The following is an 18698-nucleotide window of genomic DNA, read 5'->3' as shown; positions in this document are numbered from 1 at the left end:
TCGTTTAATTTCGTATTTGAAGATGTCGTACAATCTTTCGACAAGACCTCGTCACAACTGTAGAGTCTAAATTTGTAATTCTATTATCACTTGCCATTTAAATACAATGCATCTAATTTTTTATTACGACCTGAATATTAGTGTATTCTGGTAAACAATAGTAGTAGAAAGGCATGATACGAGTGTGGGTTTTATAAAAACATAACACGTGTATTTTAATGTCTAATTATGTACAGTTACATACACTGCTTTATCTACACACCTTAGAATAATAACGCATAGAATGATAGTTTCATATCAAACGATCTGTCACAAGTGAGGCAAAAATCAAATTCATGTAGGCTAGTTTTAGTAGTAGGTTCATTTTCGGTTTTAGTGAATATTTATATAAAAATACAAGTTGAAACGCGTTACTTCCTTGACGAATGCGATGTTAGTATCTATTTTATGTTTGTCTCACGTATTTTTACACTCATTTACTGCACATTTCGTCATTTTTAGCTAAAATTCTTGAGCTGTTCGCGGTGTAAGTTGACCTTGAGCACTGACGGCCCGCCCGCTCGTGTAGGCCCTTTTGGCGCGCTTCAATTTGCCTCACTCAGCGTGTCCGGACTAGGTTTCTATGCGTTATTATTCTAAGCTACACACATATTATAAGCTCTCTATGATGTGTTCAGGAACCGCATATTACGGCTGGCGAAATGGCGGCAAATAAAAACTTTTCTCACGCATGTCACACAACCGTAGCTTTTATTCAATTCATAGACAAACTAGTGTCGGCCCCAACTATCATATCGTTCGATATCAAGTAACGTGTGAAATTTGTCAAAATTGTTTGCTATTGACATTTCATTTCGAATAAAACTTCATCTCGACTGATATTAGAATTGAGGTCGAATCAAATTGTTTTATTTTTCAGAGACGTTCGAAATTTGAATGTAATAATAACATTTTCACAGGTATGAAATTTGTTCTAATAAAACAGTTTATCTTTATGCTGCGCTGGTCGTAATTTGCGGTTTTTGAACACATCATAATAGCAGATAAACGTATATTATATTACATATATATATTATCTTCTGTTATGTTGTATTCCTTTCTGTTTAATTAATTTAATTGAAACATTGTGCAAAGAACAGAATGTAATTTTGTAACGGCCCACCGTAGCTATAGGGTCAAATAAATTGTAATAAATGTTTTAATAATTAAGTTTGTTGAATCAGGTTGTTTCCCCACCATGTTAATCAATATTTTTTTGCGAAAGTTGTACGCTGAAAGACGCTATCATTTTGTTAACTTCAATAGTACAAGTGATCTCGTATGTTTTGTATTGTTAATGCTTTCTTCTGCTATAGGATTTGTATGCACTAAAAGGCTCTCAAGTTAATGAGACGTTTCGGTCTACTATTTTAGCTTCGGCACTGAACCTTGTACTTTCATGTGAGCGAGACACACTGTTGGGTCCCATAGCCTCATAAACTTTTTGATTTTGCCTTTTGTTTAATACAAGCTTTGTCCTACGCCCCCCAAACCACGCCAAAAAGCTTAATTACAATCATTATAGCGACATTTCTAGTCAGCTGCTGGTAGCTGTAAAGGTACCTGACTGTGTAAAGAAATATATTTCTACGGTAAAAAAACCTCTGTTGAAAACCAATACAAAGACAAGCACATAGGAAAATTTAGTTAAGGTCCGCTGGTTTGTTCCGTGGCTTAGTTGGCATAACGGATGTCACGGTTTGCTAGAAGACGTCGGTTCGAATCCGGCCGGATCGAAGGAATTTTTTCTGAATATTCGATCTTTGTATTAAAGTAATATCACGTAAAAATATAATTGAATATTAATTTAATAAAATTTAAGTACTATTTATTATTGTTTACAAATTAATGTTTAGACAATACACTTCAAAAACCATCCTTGAAGCCTCTAGAGACCTGAACCAATCAGCTACTTCTGCTAAAGAAAGCTTGTATGGCTTAATTCAAGGGGGAAATGCTTCTCCTAGACATGACACCCTAGAATTCGAAGCAACGGGTTCGAATCCAGCCGGATCAAAGGAATTTTTTGTTTTTTGTATTAATAATTATAATGTTTTAATACGTTTATTTTCATTGCATTTTTATGTTTCCAGGTAAGTACCAGTATCCTTACCAGCGAGCTATTCATTTTCCACTACAATTTGTAAGTATTATTACTCTTAATCAACAATTAGCAAGCGTAGTGCTTTAAGTTTTCATTAACTGGTATTTGTTTTTTTGCTCTGCGCACTCTCAGAGCCTCGTACTAGAGAAACCCAAAACACAAATTAAACCCAAACTCACGAGAGAAATAATGGTAAGCTACATAATTATTTCTCCCGAATAGGAATCGAGCCCGGGATCTCTGCGTGGCAGACCAGCAAAATAAATAGTGAACAATAAATAAACAGTGTTGATAATAGATCATTACAATTCGGCATCGAGTATATAACTAGAAATAGAGACGATAATTGAAAAATAACAAATTTAATATTTAATTACCGATGAAATGTGATTCCGTTTGTTTTGTAATTATATGTTTTGCTGCTTTTCCCGCCGAATGAAACAAGCCCTTGTAAAATAGTACACGGTAATAACTGCCTCCGTGGCTGAACTGTTAGCATTGTCTATGTTTTATGGTAGTGAAAAAAATGTATTATTTATTTAAAGATACATAAATTATACGAATTACATTAGTTTTTTATAAATTGATGAATATTGAGTTTATTGAATATCGCAATGTTTTATTATCATGACAAATTCATATCGAAAAAAAATAGCTATTCCACATAATATTTTCTCCCGACCCAAATGTATTAAACAGTTGATTTTTTCCGCGATTCCAGGCGGGTCTAGTGATAGTTATTCGGTTTTATGTACTGAACGTGTTCCAGAAAAGATAGGTTATAAATTAGACTTTTATTCAATGTCGCTGTAAAAACTCTGTCTCCGTCTGCCTGATAACAAAAAACCATTGAGGATTAAAAAGTTTAGATGTGAAGCCATGTTTTATATTTTGTAATTTGTAGTAGACCTTGTCCAAATTCTTATTTTGTAGCTACACATTTTATATTTCATTGCAATGAACGCGTGATTCATTTTCGCAGTGATACAGTAGCGATGGAGTCGCTAATCGTCTACCTTTACACAAGCGCGCGATTTTAAGCAGTGATACAAACGCGATGCAAGCCCGCGACTGTATCGATACAAACGCGCGATTGGATCGCTACTCTTGGGATTTATAGGCGTTTGTTCTTTCTTGTGAAATGGTCACGCCTATGTAACTTTTTGAGATATCTTTTAATAAAATAATTTAAATTTTACTAATTTCACAAATATAGTTAATGTCATTTTGTTCAGGAACACAGTTACGCGTTTAAGGAGACTCTTTTAATTAGCAAAAATACGACGTTCTTTTTTTAAAACAATTTCGGTTCAGAAACGATTACCATAAACAATAGAATTTTGATTCAGAAATTTTTACGTACAGGAGTAGAAAAAATATCGATACAAACGCGCGAATGCTTCGCTACACTTGGTATTTCTAGGCGTTTGTATCGATGCAGTCGCGCATTTGCATCGATGCAATCGCCTACAAATCTCAAGTGTAGTGATGCAGTCGTCGCCGTGTGTAACCACTCTAAATGTGCTGCAAACTGTACAATTCGATAAACAAAATCCAAACGGTATTTTGCAGCTTATTTTCATATTACGTGTTCTTTGAAAGCACCGAAACATTTCTCTGTGCAAACGCCATTAAAATAGCCGTCATGTGTGAACACATGATAGGAGTCATAATGGTTATTAAAATGATTCGGAATTATTTGCATCACACAACATGAACATGAAATTTTGAATCGAAGTATGTAAATATTGTAATATTAAGTATGTTGAATGTGCTTTACTATTATGATATTCATTTTTTTGTGAACTTACTCCACTAGTTTGTAATAACTACTAATACAAAACTCGAACACAAAAGAAATCCTTCAGGAAATATAGTATGTATAGCAGTAGAGCTCCTTGTGAAAGAATTCGTCCAGGGTAGTACCGGACCTTACCTATTTCTAATAATGTCAGCATTATTATGTTCCAGTTTTGAAGGTTTAGGGGAGCTGGTGGAACTACAGGCACATGGGACTTGTCTATGTCTCAGGGTGACGGGCGCAGTGGCAGTGCCCCTCAGATCTTTGCGATTTAAAGCTTTGATTGGCGCTACAACTGTTATGAACAGGCGTGTAGCTGACCATCAAGCCTACAACTTGTTCGTCCCGTCACTAAATGATAAAAAAAATATTTGTTACTAATGTATTGTCCTATAATGTTTTTTTTTCAACAAATTAAATCCGTAGACTGTCAAAGACGAAGAGTGGAGTCTTTCTCTTAAGGGATCCCGGCCGAAAACCAAAGTCGGGTAACCGCAAATGCTGAACCAACGCCTTTTCACCGCCATGACTTTCAAAAGTGACTTACTCTAATTCTTTCCTTTTTTTCCTCTTTTTTTGACATAAGTTAGACTTTGTTAATAAAGCAGTCTTCTTGGGAGTGACCTTAGATAGTAAACTTCAATGGTTTCCACATATATCTTCCCTGGTCAGCAGGTTAAGCTCCGCTGCATACACAGTCCGCAGAATACGTGAGCTTACCGATGTTAGTACTGCTAGACTAGTTTACTTTAATTACTTCCATAGTATAATGTCCTACGGGATTCTCATGTGGGGTAAAGCGGCAGATATTCAAACCATATTTGTATTGCAAAAACGAGCGATTCGTTCTGTGTACCGTCAAGGCTCTCGGGTTTCTCTCAGAGAAAAGTTTAAGGAGACTGGTATCATGACTGGTACTGAAATATTTTATATGCCCGTAAAAATATACATAATTTCAATAAGAAAGAACATATCCATAATATTAACCTTAGAGCTGAGTCCAAACTCATGGTACCACGATTTCGTTTAACCAAGGCAATCAACTCTTTATGGGGAACTGTATACGTTTTTACAATGAGATTCCGGAGCATATATTAAGTTTATCATTTCCTAAGTTTAAAAACTACATTAAAAATATTTTGATCGAAAAATCATATTACAAAATTGAATACTACGTGTTAGATAAAGATGTATGGAAAGACGACATGGCTCCAGAATCCAAACAAATTTGATTCAAAGTGTATTCCATAGCATTTAAGTTTATTTGAAAAGAGCAATCCCTAGAATTTCTTGCTCGTTCTTCTCAGGGAGGTCAGCGTAGTGAACGAGCAGTAGCTTAAATGTGACGATTTCAAGTGTAAATTTATTTTACCTATGGAATAAATAATCTTTGACTTTGACTTTGAAAAAATAATGTATTTCATTCAAAACTAAATTAATTACAAATGTCAATCCGCAACGTAAGCTTCGTCCGGTAGACACAAATATAAATCAGCAACAGGCTTCGTCACATAAAAATCAATAATTTAATTTGGCAGACTTTTTGGAAGCCATTTTTATTTTTTTATAACATCAAGTGACTGGACGAACAAGTCGTGCGCCTGATGGTAAGCTTTAAATTGCAAAGATCTGAGTGGCACCGCCACTGCGCCTGTCACCCTGAAACGTAAGTTGATAAGGCCCATGTGCCTGTAATTTCTTCCAAAACCGGAATACAGTAATGCTGACAGTACTGCTTGGCAGCAGAAATAGAAATATATCTATATCTGCCGCCATATATAGTAATATCTAACTATAACAATGAAAAAGGATTAGCTGGTTCAAACGCTCCTTTAACACTGGCAGCATTACCGTATTGAATGGCCAACAAAAGTTGTTGCACCAAGTGAGATTCAGAGCGTGGATCACAGCCTCTATCTCCAAGCCGATGATTCAACTCCCTGTTGAATTCCTTGGCCTCCACGTCCCAAGCCTCCTCAGTCTCCACTGCAATTGGCACAAGATCGTACATCGGTTCCAAGGCACTGTATGGCATGTTCCAATTTTGTCGCATACTCCGCAGCCGACCCAGTGATCTGATCCTGGTTCTTTCCACTTAAGAATTGTTATTTATAGTTTTTTAGCTATTTGGTTTTAAAGTTATTAATATATACCTTTATTATGAAATAAAAGTACGCGGCAAAGTGAAGCATGTCATATACATTGCCTTGGAACCGAGACTGCGGGGACTTGGGACGCGGAAGCCAAAGAATTCAACTGGGAGTTGAGTCATCGGCTTGGAGATAGAGGCTGTGATCAACGCTCTGGATCTCACTTGGTGCAACAAAAAAAAAATCTATATTTTCAAGTGACGAACAAGTCGTGCGCCTGATGGTAAGCGACATGTCCATACATAACAGTGACAGTGCCACTCAAAGCTTTAAATCGCAAAGTTTTGAGGGGCATTGCTACTTCGCCAATCACTCTGAGGCATCTGACTAATTCCATGTGGCTGTAATTCACGACCACCCTCCTTCAAAACCTTTCTCTGTGTTGCATCAGATCTTGAATCAATAACTATTTTGTAAATATTTTTTTCTACTCCTGTACGTAAAAATTTCTGAACCAGAATTCTATTGTCTATGGTACTCGTTTCTGAACCGAATTGTATTGTCTAAAAGCACGTCGTATTTTTGCTAATTAAAAGAGTCTCCATATAAACGCGTTACTGTGTTCCTGAACAAAATGACGTTACTATAGTTGTGAAATTAATAAAATTTAAATTAATTCTTTAAAAGATACCTCAAAAAGTTACAGGTTATCAAATATGACGCTACTCAAACACTCTACTGCCTCCTGATTGGTTAAAATATAAGCGGCATTTGACCAATCACAGACGCTTCTATTTTATCTCTTTGTTTTTTGTTTTGTAGCATTTGTTAGGCTTTCGTTTGAGTTTAAATATGTTTCATTATTTTAATTTACTCGTAGAAAAACTTATTGTATGCAATCATTACACAATTAGGCCTTAAAATCTCGTACATATTACTTAGGCCATTCGGCATTAAGACCTCTCATTATGCAACGATTGCATTAAATACTATTCTGACCTTTGCCGTAGCAGAATGATCTAGAGTTAAACAACATGTTAAGGAATGGCTGATGCTAAGAATCTGATTTAAAAGAAGAAGGAGTGACGACTTTACCCCTAGAAATTTACTACTTCAACATCCGCGATAAGATCTAAAACATCTACAATCACGGAAAGTGTTCAGTTTGCTGTTCACGTAAATGGATCGAATTAGATAGATTAGAATCTTCGCCGTGAAATATGGCTTGACTTGTTGCGCCCGCGCTGAGAGCTTTATCTTAAATGTCGGCAGTAATACGTGGCGGATAGTAAACATTTTTCAAAATACCTTTTTTCGCGCTTCATAATCTAAAACTCTAAAATACTGTAAAAGCCGACATCCAGAAGCGTCTTGAGGCCCTCGAAATGCGGTGCCACCGTAGAATGCTACGCATTAGCTGGACCCAGAAAGTTCCCAATGTGACAGTTCTTCAGCGCGTTGGGAGGGACCGAGAATTCTTGCACACCGTCGAGAAAACAAAAGTTGCGTATCTTGGACACGTTCTACGGCATGAAAAGTACCGACTTCTCCAACTGATAATGATGGTCAAGATCGAGGGTAAACGACGTACTGGAAGAAGGAAGAAGTCGTGGTTGCGCAACATCCGGGAAGAGTTCTCCAAGCTGACGGCCAGCCTTCAGTAGTGGAAATGAACTACAGATGATGATAATAATCTGAAAAGCTTTGGTAGCTTAATGATTGAACCTACCTGACCTACTCAACTTCTCAGGCATAGACCGTGATTTCGAATCCATCCTCGTGAGTTTTTCGGTAAAGAAAACATCGTTATGACACCAGCTGCACTTCGAAAAAGGTTCACAATCCTCGGAAAACACTGTGAAGTCCCCAACCCGGCGAACTATGGCCTAAAACCTCGCCTGAGATGAGACCCATGCCCAAAACTTTATGACACTTTTATGCTATAAGATCTTTATGATATAAATAAGTATATTACAATATAAATAGAGTAGGTAATATAATTATAGTGCCATGTGGCAGCATAGAAGCAACTACCTAAGTGATAAATAAAATATATGTACAGACAGACTATGCAATCTTCATTTAAAAGCCAAATAAGATGTAATAATGCATTTTTTTTATTAAGCATACTTGTCTATTTATACTTACTTTTATTAAACGACTTATACGTTCGGCTGTACGTATGTTTTCAGATTTCTACTATCGTTTTTGAAAATTCCTTTTTGTTTGTAAGGGTGCACTCTCGTGGTGGTCCCATTGTCACTAGTCAGAATCTAATGAGGGGATCCATGGAAAAGGAGGAAAATCTTCAAATTTTAAAGACATGTACACTGACACGCCGATTTCTCCATGAATTGGGGACCGATTTTGAAAATTCTTTTTTTGTTTGAAAGGGTATACTCTCGAGGTGATCCCTGATGCCAACGATGCTGTTCCGGGTTCGTTTCGGCTATCACAAATAAAAAAAATATTCTCTGCGAATAAAAGTCGAGTTTTCACTTGACACAATATATGTAATCAACAAATCGCTGTCACTATAACAACCAGAAAAAAGTATAAAATGTACAAAGGAGTCCGTTATAATCTCATTGTCAAGAAGTCAGAATCGATGAGGAGATCCCACGGAAATATAAATAGAAATAGAAACAGTCAATGCTCATTATTTAAGTTAGCTCTGTCTACGACCTACTCGCGTAGGTAAAATAGAATAGAATACGTTTATTTGCCAGAATATAGTAATTACAAAGGTCTTAAGTAAAATTAGGTACATTGTATTCAACCTGCAAGCAGATGTGCAGATATTAAAGGGATTCAATGTTTCTTTAGTCTCTATAGTTTCTAATTAATGTAATGAATTTGTGAATTCCAAGTATTCTTTTTTACTACAGAAGCAATGTGTCAAAAGCCATTTTGTCAATTTTAATTTAAAAGTATGTCCTTGTAACAATTTAATTTCGTTTGGTAATTTATTGTAAATAATTATACGCATGTTGAAGCAGTTATTCTTATAAATTACTTTATGGCAACGAGCTTGGTATAAGAGATTCATAATTTTTGCTCTAGTTTGCCTTTGAATGACTTCACCGCGTGTTTTAAAATATTGAGGATGAGAGTTGACAAATACGCAGATATCCCTAATGTACATGCATGGCAAAGGTAATATGTTCAGTCTTTTAAACAGCGGTTTGCAACTGTCATCGAACCACGCACCGCAAATTGCTCGAATACACTTCTTCTGGACTTTAAACGCTCTTTCTAAGATTACTGAGTTACCCCATAGTACAAGACCGTAGCTGAGCACGGACGAAACTCGGTACTTAGACGGTAATTAGAATTCCAATAGGTATTGAGTAATGTAGAAGTAATTACTTACCTGACAAATTATTATAAAATTTGCAAAGTATCTATTGAAATATATGATTTATGAATAAAATAATTAAGTTTTTAATACCCATTAATACTTCCTGCTAGATAGTAGGTAATGGTAGGAGAAAAAAAAGCACAATTGTAAGATTTTATTTTATATTAATTTACAACATGTCTCATCTAGCATCAATTTCCGATTGTGAACTTAAAATGCTACTCAAACTCGACAATACAATATCTCCCTTTAAGTAAAAAAAAATCGTTAGGGATGACACAACTTTTTAAATAATTAATTACTGGGTTTATTGCTACGGTGCTTTCGCTTACTAGTTATTTGAAATTTCTATTGAACAAAATTCATCACAGACACGACTCCAAGATCAGGATTGTCATGCTTATTCGTATTTCGGGAGCAAATATTGAAATTGTAACCATAAAACAGTCTGAGGTGAAAACCCTAAAAGTCATATGTTTTTTTTGTTAACATTTATTCTACATCGAATTTGGCACGAGTATAGGACCTTCTTAATTTATGGACTCGTGCTTACACTAGCAGTAGTGTTCTTCGAATGGGATATCCTTCTTCGGATGTTCTCCATAAATCTTTCAAAGGGAAGATAACGGCAAATCTGTGCGACTTAAACAAAAAGGGGTATCAAGTGGATTCTTTTAGTAGATATCGAATTTGTTGTATAAACAAGTTTTTGCCTTAAAACTTAGCCACGCTTTAAAACGTCACCCATTATACGCTACGAAAACTTTGTTATATACGAATTTTAGTCGTGATATTGAAATCTTGTATACAAATTAGTTTTTTTAGACGGTGTTAAGGAATGTGGACAGTATTAAGTTACAAGTATTTCCTGCCAGTGCTCAACTCACAGTTAAGGTGGTTTTCCACCGGCGAAACGAGACGAGATCAGAATAGATATTTCGCCGGTCTATTTCCACCAAAAACTGCTATTAATAGCTCACGCGTGTTCGCGCAAGCTCCCGCGAGAAATCGTATTTCCGTTGCAGAGTACAATCAGTATAAAACACTACGTAGGCAGCAATACAGTTCAATATTGCACCAACAAACATTTCAATTCTCGCCTAGTCTCGCCGCGCCGGTGGACCAAGCACCTTTAACAATCGGCATGTTGCAAACTGATGGCAAACGCCCGGCCGGAATGACACTTATCCCGCAGGCACTGGTGTGGTACGCCACGAGTGTCAACACTTGCGCCATCCCATCTCCAGCGCACCAGCAAGAGAGACGACATTTTTATCATATAATTTAATTGTAGTTTTAGTTTCTAGTATTTTTTTATTATTCTTTTAATGTATTTTTATACCTTACCAGTATAAATATATAAATATATATACAGTATTACATATTTTCGTCCGCGCAGATGTAACGCAATAAAATGTAATGGTGTTATCTTTATTATCTTTTTTACCACTCTTTATTAAAAAAGATACTTAGAAATATACGATTATTTCTTCTGATATTATTTCCATTGAGTACGAATTCGCTTTGAAGTAAAATAAATCGTGCCCGAACATCGCTTCTGGTCGTAAAAATATATTTTTGTGTTTTATCTAGACAAAGGCAATTATGTTTTCAAAGATTTATGTTTTTGCGGTATACCTCTACATATAAAAAATTATAGTAATGATAATTTCTTAACCAATTAAATAAATATTATTGTCTGTAATTTGCTGTACGTCGTTTATTGTTATGAAGCTGTTGGTGTTCCATGAACGAATTAAACTTTTCATCTCTCAATACCTCTGATGTTTTTACGTTTGGGGACGAGTGTGCCCCGAGCGCGGGTCACAGTGTGACTTAAATTACCTCGCGATGAAAATTATTGCAGGCGAATAAAATCCTACACAATGCCTGCTGAAATTCGAGAAACCTTCTTGTTTGTGGTTCAAGATGAGCGAAAAATCGAAAAAATTTTACGAAGTTTCATTGTTTTTTGTAATATATATTTTTTTATGTACATTAGAAGGCAAATGAGCAGACGAACCACTTGATGGGACTTGTCGGACATTGGAAATCGGACAGTCTTTATTTCAGATTTTTTTTTAATAACAACGCATACACTCAACATGGCCCCGCACTAGGGAATGTCGCGGGTGCTATGGACACACACTCAGTTGTCTATGTAACCACAAATTACACCCAAACTCACGAGAGAAATAAATGTGGGCCGTACAAATATTTCTCCCGGCCCGTGAAACGAACCTGGGACCTCGGCGTGGCAGTCCGGCATGGTAACCGTTCATCCACGGAGGCAGTTGTTTATTTTTTACTAACGAAATTAAAGCGATTTGAAAAATGTATCGTACCTATACTATGCGTTTACTATTTAGTTAAGTTGATATAATTAAAATCATTGGTATATCATAAAAAAGAGAAAAATAGGGGGAAGTAAGTTGTTAAAACATACATCGCTTCTCAATTTCACAGTCGTTATGTTGACCTTGTTGACCTCTTCAAAAAATTTAAAACCTCATATTAACGTATATAAAGCACAACGAAACGCCTGCTGTCTATCTACTAGATTTAAGCCTTAGTTAAGGTTATCATCAGGATATAATGAAAATCCCGAAAAACCGCCATCATCCCTTATTCCACACCGCACTCAAAACATAAAGTGGTGTATTACGTCCCTTGTCCTCAGTTGAAATGCCTTTCCATAAGGCCGTAAAAAGGATCCCGCCGCCCTTACCCCGCACCCTTACCCTTCGCCCTAATGAATAGAATTCAACGTGTGTAATGACGTAGTAAATTAATGTCCCATACTTGTTTTTTTTAGCGCAACTGGTGGGTACATTATTCTATATTGTGTTTCTAGTGGATCATATTGTTGTGTATGTATATATGTATTTACCGCTCTCATGGTATTTGCTTTTGTTACTTATGAAGTAGAATCGTGAAAACGATTCGGGATGAACAACTCGCGCGCCTGTTGGTAAGCGACAAGTCTGAACATTTAAATTGCAAAGATCTGAGGGGCATTACCACTGCACCCGTCACTCTGAGACACAAGTTGACATGCCTGATGTGTCTGTAATTTCTCCAGCACCCACTTTAAAACCGAAACGCTTTAGTTCACATTACTGTTTGGCGGGAAAAATAGGTAAGGTTACCTTACTACCCGCTCACGCGACGTTCTCCTCCTACCGCAAAATGGCGGCTATTTGTTTTCGCAAAATAGAAAAGGATTCAGTTTAAATACAAGTTTTTATAAATAAAAATTATTATTCTGCATTGCTAAATAAACACCCTCCGTACTACCAACAAAAACATCTCAAATAAAATGCAGTAATACACCGCAAATCCTGCATTTAAAAAGCACTAATGAAATTTTTGGTGTACTTGGATAATAATGATAATATTCCGTTTGAGTGGTTTTAACGTTTACCATGAAATTACTCCTTAAATTATAGTTTATAAACATTTATATTCAGGGTAAACTTAAAAAACACTACTTACGGTATGTTTTCAATAAATAAACACCGAAATCACCAGCCCAAACAATAACACACACGATTGTCGTGTCATATTTTTGAAGTTGTTTATTTTTTTTTAGTTTTTTAAATGACAGACCCAGGTATTAAAAACTTTATGGTTTGCTAGAGTAGTTACCGAAATAGCAATTAATATTAGTTCTTTTACCTGTTATAACTTCGATATCCGATAAATCGGTATAAAATCATCACCGGCACCTCTAGGTGTCGCGTGAGCGGCTACTTTACTGGACGAACTCTTTCACATAGAGCTCTACTGCAATAAAAAAAAAAATCGTCAATCTGTTTTATTTCTTTTGTGCTTTTGCTGTACTGGAAACACAAAGGACAAATCCGGGAATTAAGTCGACTTGACTCTCTCTCGGCAGGATCCGACAATGGGGGCAAAACGCATATTGGAGTGCACTTCAGACGTAGCGTATGTTACGCGCGACACGATATAATTTATTGACACGCACCGCGCGTGACTATATTGCAATATTTTGGTCGCGCGGCTCGCACTCTGGTACGAGCACTGCGCGACATATTTATATCACAGTTGATAAATCAATCTTGCCAATATTATGAAATTTCATTTTATCCTGTGACCAAGAATAAATCGGTAACAGTATAGCACCGGCGAAATACGTTGTCATTAGTTTATTTGACATTGAGTGATTATGATATATTAGGAAGGAGGGATAACGGCGCTGTGAGATTATTTAATATGTCTTCCTTTGTCGTTTAATCATCAACTCGCGAACTGCACTCTTATTATTAACACCGTTGAAAATCAATTCACTTTGTAAAGGGGTCCTTAAGTTTTGTTGAAAAGTTATTGCTTTATTAAATAACGTACTTTATGGAAACAGAGATTCGCGAACCTTATCCGGTATAAAAATCGTTTAGATGTGATTTTATTCTCAGTTAAATAAGTGATTGTTAACTTACCTATTTAGGCGCATTATCGAATTGTATTACACAATTATTGAAAGAATGAATTGATTATTTTTCATGAAATTGTTAATAAAAGTTTCGCGAATTAAGGATTTAAAGCAATGCGGTATTGTTCACGAAACGAGCATTCAGTATGTATACACAACAACAAAACGACTTACAGAACTAAGTACATTGTTTTCCTACTCACGACGACTCGTGATACTTTATTTTGTGACAAAGAGAAGACTTCTGTCTTTACAGTAATTACTTTTACTTTTAATCAATTTCATGAAAAATAATCAATTAATTAATTCACAATATCCTAAGGTTGCCTGGAAGAAATTGCTACTTAGCAATAAGGCCGCCTGTTGTATACTGGCTTATTCTGTGATACTTACATTACTGTTATGTGTTGTCATTGTAATTTTAATGTGCAATAAAGAAGACTTCATTCATTTATTCAATAATTGTTCTAACAACCTTTTGCCACGGGTTTGCAAGTATCGCTGCCTTCATACAAATACGCAGTATTGCATAATACTATAATTTTGAACTAAGTGTATAGCGACGATCAGAGCGAGCGAAATCTTGTCGTGAATAAGCACCAATCTTCTTACGTATATTTTTTGTTCAACGTAGGAAAATTTCGCTCGCTCTGCTCGTGGCTGCATGCTTAGTTCAGAATTGTAAGATTCTCCAATACTGTGTTATTGTGTAAATGCAACGGTATATTACCGCCTGCCGTTCAGTTTTTGTGGCTAACAAACTACTATGCAGAACTGCCAATATATTGTGATAAAGATTATATCTTTTACAGATAAGTTTATCGTTGCTCACCTTTTATATCACCTTTTTATATTGGTGTAGTTACAGGAACATGGGACTTGTCAACTTTATGTTTCAGGTTCTGAATGGCCAGAAACCGTTATGGACAGGCATTATCCTTACCACCACGCGCATAACTGTTCGTTCCATCACTTCGTATTATAAAAAAAAATACACTTAATATTTCTTTTTCTATTGTCATAATAAAGAATACATCTGTAATTGTCGGTCTCTGGGGTCGAGTGGCTTGCACACTGGTTTTCATGGCGTCGCCATCTCTGAGGTCCCGGGTTCGATCCCCGTTCAGCCACGGAGGCAGTTATAGTTCTAGTTGTAATAAAACGGAAGTGTATATAGCTGTCATATTGCATCCATATTCGGCAAAACCGTATACTATCTCAGCATGCACGGTGCGTTCTGACCACAGAACACTATACGTTCTGACATTATTGCGTGCGCCATGCTCGCTGTTGAGATCAATTTTCAAGATGGCGGTTATCTTAAATTTCACATACGGATTTGTATATCAAATGCTGTACCTACCTTATTAACAGGATGACATAATTAATGGGAAATCAATATTGTTTTGGAGTTGTAAATTGTATTGTAATTTAACCGTTTACAATATATGTATAGTGTGACTGAATAATAATGTAGTAAATGTATTATTTCTGCCACCAAGCAGTTATGCGAGCATTTCTACTATTCAATTTTGAAGATTAAGAGTGCTGGTGAAATTACAGGCACATGAGACCTTGTCAACCTGTCCCAGAGTGACAGGCGCAGTGGCGATGTCCCTCAGGTCTTTGTGATTAAAGCTCTTAATAGCATTGTAACTGCTATGGACAGACGTGTCGCTTACCATCAGGCGCACGACTTGTTCATCCCGTAACTTAGCACCACAATAATAAAGTAATTACTCGTAGTCATACTAACACTAGAGACAGAGACGGCCGATGTCCGCAAAATGAATAAAAAAGAAGGATATAAGGAAAGGGGCAAAAATAAGGAAATTTAAACAAAGCAACTAATCACCGAGTCGGTTTTATTTTCCACTAATATTTTCTCTAATCCTCTAATTTTTTTGCGCCCCCGTCCGTTTGTGTAAAAAAATCTGAAAAATTATCGCCCTTTTTCACTCCGATGAGCCATAATTAATTATTTTCCGAAAGTAATTACGGCGGGTAAAATTTGGAATTGTTTAACGCGTTTTTATTTAGGAGGTTTTCAATGTACTTAGTTGGTTTATTAACTTCAATATGCGAGTTATTCATATAGCAACATTGACTTACAATTATATGGACGTCGGGTCCGCGCTAAAAAGTGTCCGAACTTATAGGGCGTTAAAATCGTATACAGAGCGCCATTCACGCTTTAGTCTTCGTTTGTTCGACTGACAGCGAAGCAAGCAAAATTAGACAGCACTGCGATGACATTACAATTTAAATTCAACGTTTTAGCTTTTTCATAGTCCTTTACATGTCACTACGTTTAAATAGGCTGACTTGGGGCATTTTTTTCGTGGTTTTTGTATTAGACCCGTCGTCCATTTATTTGTAAGTCAATGTATAGCATTATAATATAATGTACGCAACGTGATTATTAACAGTAGCAGTGCCGCTAATAGCTTTAAATTGCAAAGACCTGAGGGGCATTGACTGCGCCTGTTACCCTGTGATATATACATTGGCAAGTTCATGTCCTTGTAGTTTCAACAGCGCCCTCACCTTTGAAACTGGAACGCAGTAATGTTCACTGCTTGGTGGAAAACTTTTACAAGTAATTGTTCTAGTACTAAATGTCCTAGTTTAAAATAATTTGTGTAAAAATGAGTTAAGTATTTTTTGTACTTAATACCTATTTGTAAAGATGTTTATGCAAAGAACAATTATCCATACAAAGTCTAAATATGAAATGATCCAAAAATGCGAAGCCCAGACCCGTCCTCTTGCGTGAGTTCGTTCACAAGGAGCTCTACTGGTAATAAAACTTTACACGGACAGCCTTTAAACTTTATTATATTACTTAAGGTAGACGTAGTTGGTGTATTAATGTAGTAGTTGTAGAGCTCATACAAGGAAGTACTCGGGAAAGTGTTCATAGAAGGGAGTACTGCTACCTTACTTATGTCTACACTTGGCGTTATAAAAAAAATTAAAAAAAGTGTTTTCTATTAGATTTCCTTCTTCTTCTTATTATATTTGTATTTATTTAAATATTCTTTAACATCCGCGCTAGCACGCAGAGCGATATTTCTGTTCTCACGCTTCTATGTAGCTTCTCGTGCAAGTTCTTGCCGTGCTAGCGCTGCAGGAAAGAGTTCCTCCAAAAACAAGCACCTACTTTAACAATAATTACTTTTCCCGTTAAAAACGCGAATTGGCGACACTTGAGGCCATGGCACCCGCGATATAGGGTTTCCCACAGGACAATACAGTAGTAGTGGTTAGTTGGCGTCTGAGTGTGCCAATTATAGGTCTCGAAAGACCTATCTGAGCTTATTCCGCCATTTTCCCTTTGTGTGGCATGGTTATGTCATTCTTTCGCTCATATTTTTTAAAATCGTAGTAAAATGCTTTATTGTGCTGTTTTGGAGAGCAAAAATGATAGGTGTACCAAAAATCTTACCTAATAAATTTTCATAAATATATTTTTTTCAATTTTCTGATTATTTATTCGTTCTGTAAAAATGCTTTCGTGTCCAAAGAACGTATAGCAAAACTAGTGCTGTAAATGTTTTAAATATCGGTTATGTTACTATTTGCTGTATTAAAGGCTTTTAAAAACTACAAAAATTGTTTTTATTTTAAAATTCTTAATAGTTGCTATGTAGTTCGTAAGTAGGTTTTATACGACTAATATGTGACCATATAATAGCTTCTTCGGCAAAAACATGAAACAAATTGAGTGCCGTCGTAAGACGTCTATAATTTATATTCTGTAGGGTCTGGATTGGAGAGAGTAGCAATGGCTTGATCTGAGAGCCGTTTGCTCGCCTGATTGCCACGTCGATGTACATGCGCTAGCTTGAAATTGCCACTTAAGGTAGATATACTGCATACATTTATTTAGCTTAGTGATTTCACTTATATTGTTATCTTTATCTCTTTTTCTTGTCTGTGGACTCAAATAACAATTATTAGTATTTAAAGCTCTTTTAGTGCTACTATAGGACCAAGTAGGTGTTTTTGATACCATTATACCTATAACAGTTGCGCAAATACATTATTATGAGTCATGAAAGTTGAAATATGATAGAAGATTCTTATTGCAAATAATTATAAACTCTAAAATAAACTCTTATTTACGATTCTTCTGAATAAATAAAATGTTTATACAACTTTTATGCCACTCTTAGCTGAAAAAGCAATTTCTTACTTGACAATTTTTGCCGGTTGAGTATTTTTTGTAAAATCGTTTTAATATTTTAATGAGAATTCTTTAAAGAGTCAGTTAGCCGAGTAAATATGCGTATTTAACTTTTAAAGCAATAAACGAGTTCGAGTTATTTTCCCTCTTTCTTAATTGTGTAATAAATGCGATTAGAAGTTTTTTGTTTTTTCTTGTGCCTTTGTTGTTGTTTACATTTTGTAGCGATTGAATAAATTTGATTTTTTTTGTAATTCATTTGCAAACATTTTGTGCTTGAATGTCTTCGTTCTTCTCATCCGTGTGAAAGAGTTCGTCCTGGGGAGTACTGCCACCTTACCTATTTCTGCCGCCGTACTGCGTTCTGCTTTGGAAGTGTGAATGTTTAAATTACAGGCACATGGGACTCTTCAACTAATGTCTCAGGGTAACGCGCGCAGTAGCAGTGCCTCTAGGATCCTTGCTATTTAAAGCTCTGGCGGGCACTGCAACTGTTATGGATAAGCGTGTCGCTTACCACCAGGGGCACGATTTCTTCGTTCCATGACAAGATATTGTAAAAAATAGAGATCCTGTGTTCGATTCCCGTAAAATGGGGGTATATGTGAAATGTTGTCCAAAAGTTTTTCAAAACACATTAACCCGAATTACAACCCCAAGA

The 18698-nt window shown here is 36.1% G+C and overlaps 1 protein-coding gene across 1 annotated transcript in view; it reads left to right on the top strand.

The window, feature by feature from the left end:
• Positions 1–18698, top strand: part of LOC113229423 — a 301492-nt gene that overhangs the window by 89208 nt on the left and 193586 nt on the right. The window lies entirely within an intron of this gene.

This window comes from Hyposmocoma kahamanoa, unplaced genomic scaffold (assembly GCF_003589595.1).
Source record: "Hyposmocoma kahamanoa isolate Upper Pololo Valley unplaced genomic scaffold, ASM358959v1 62, whole genome shotgun sequence".
NCBI lineage: Eukaryota > Metazoa > Arthropoda > Insecta > Lepidoptera > Cosmopterigidae > Hyposmocoma > Hyposmocoma kahamanoa.
The sequence above is the reverse complement of the archived record's forward strand: the minus strand, read 5'-3'. Positions and strand labels throughout refer to the sequence as shown.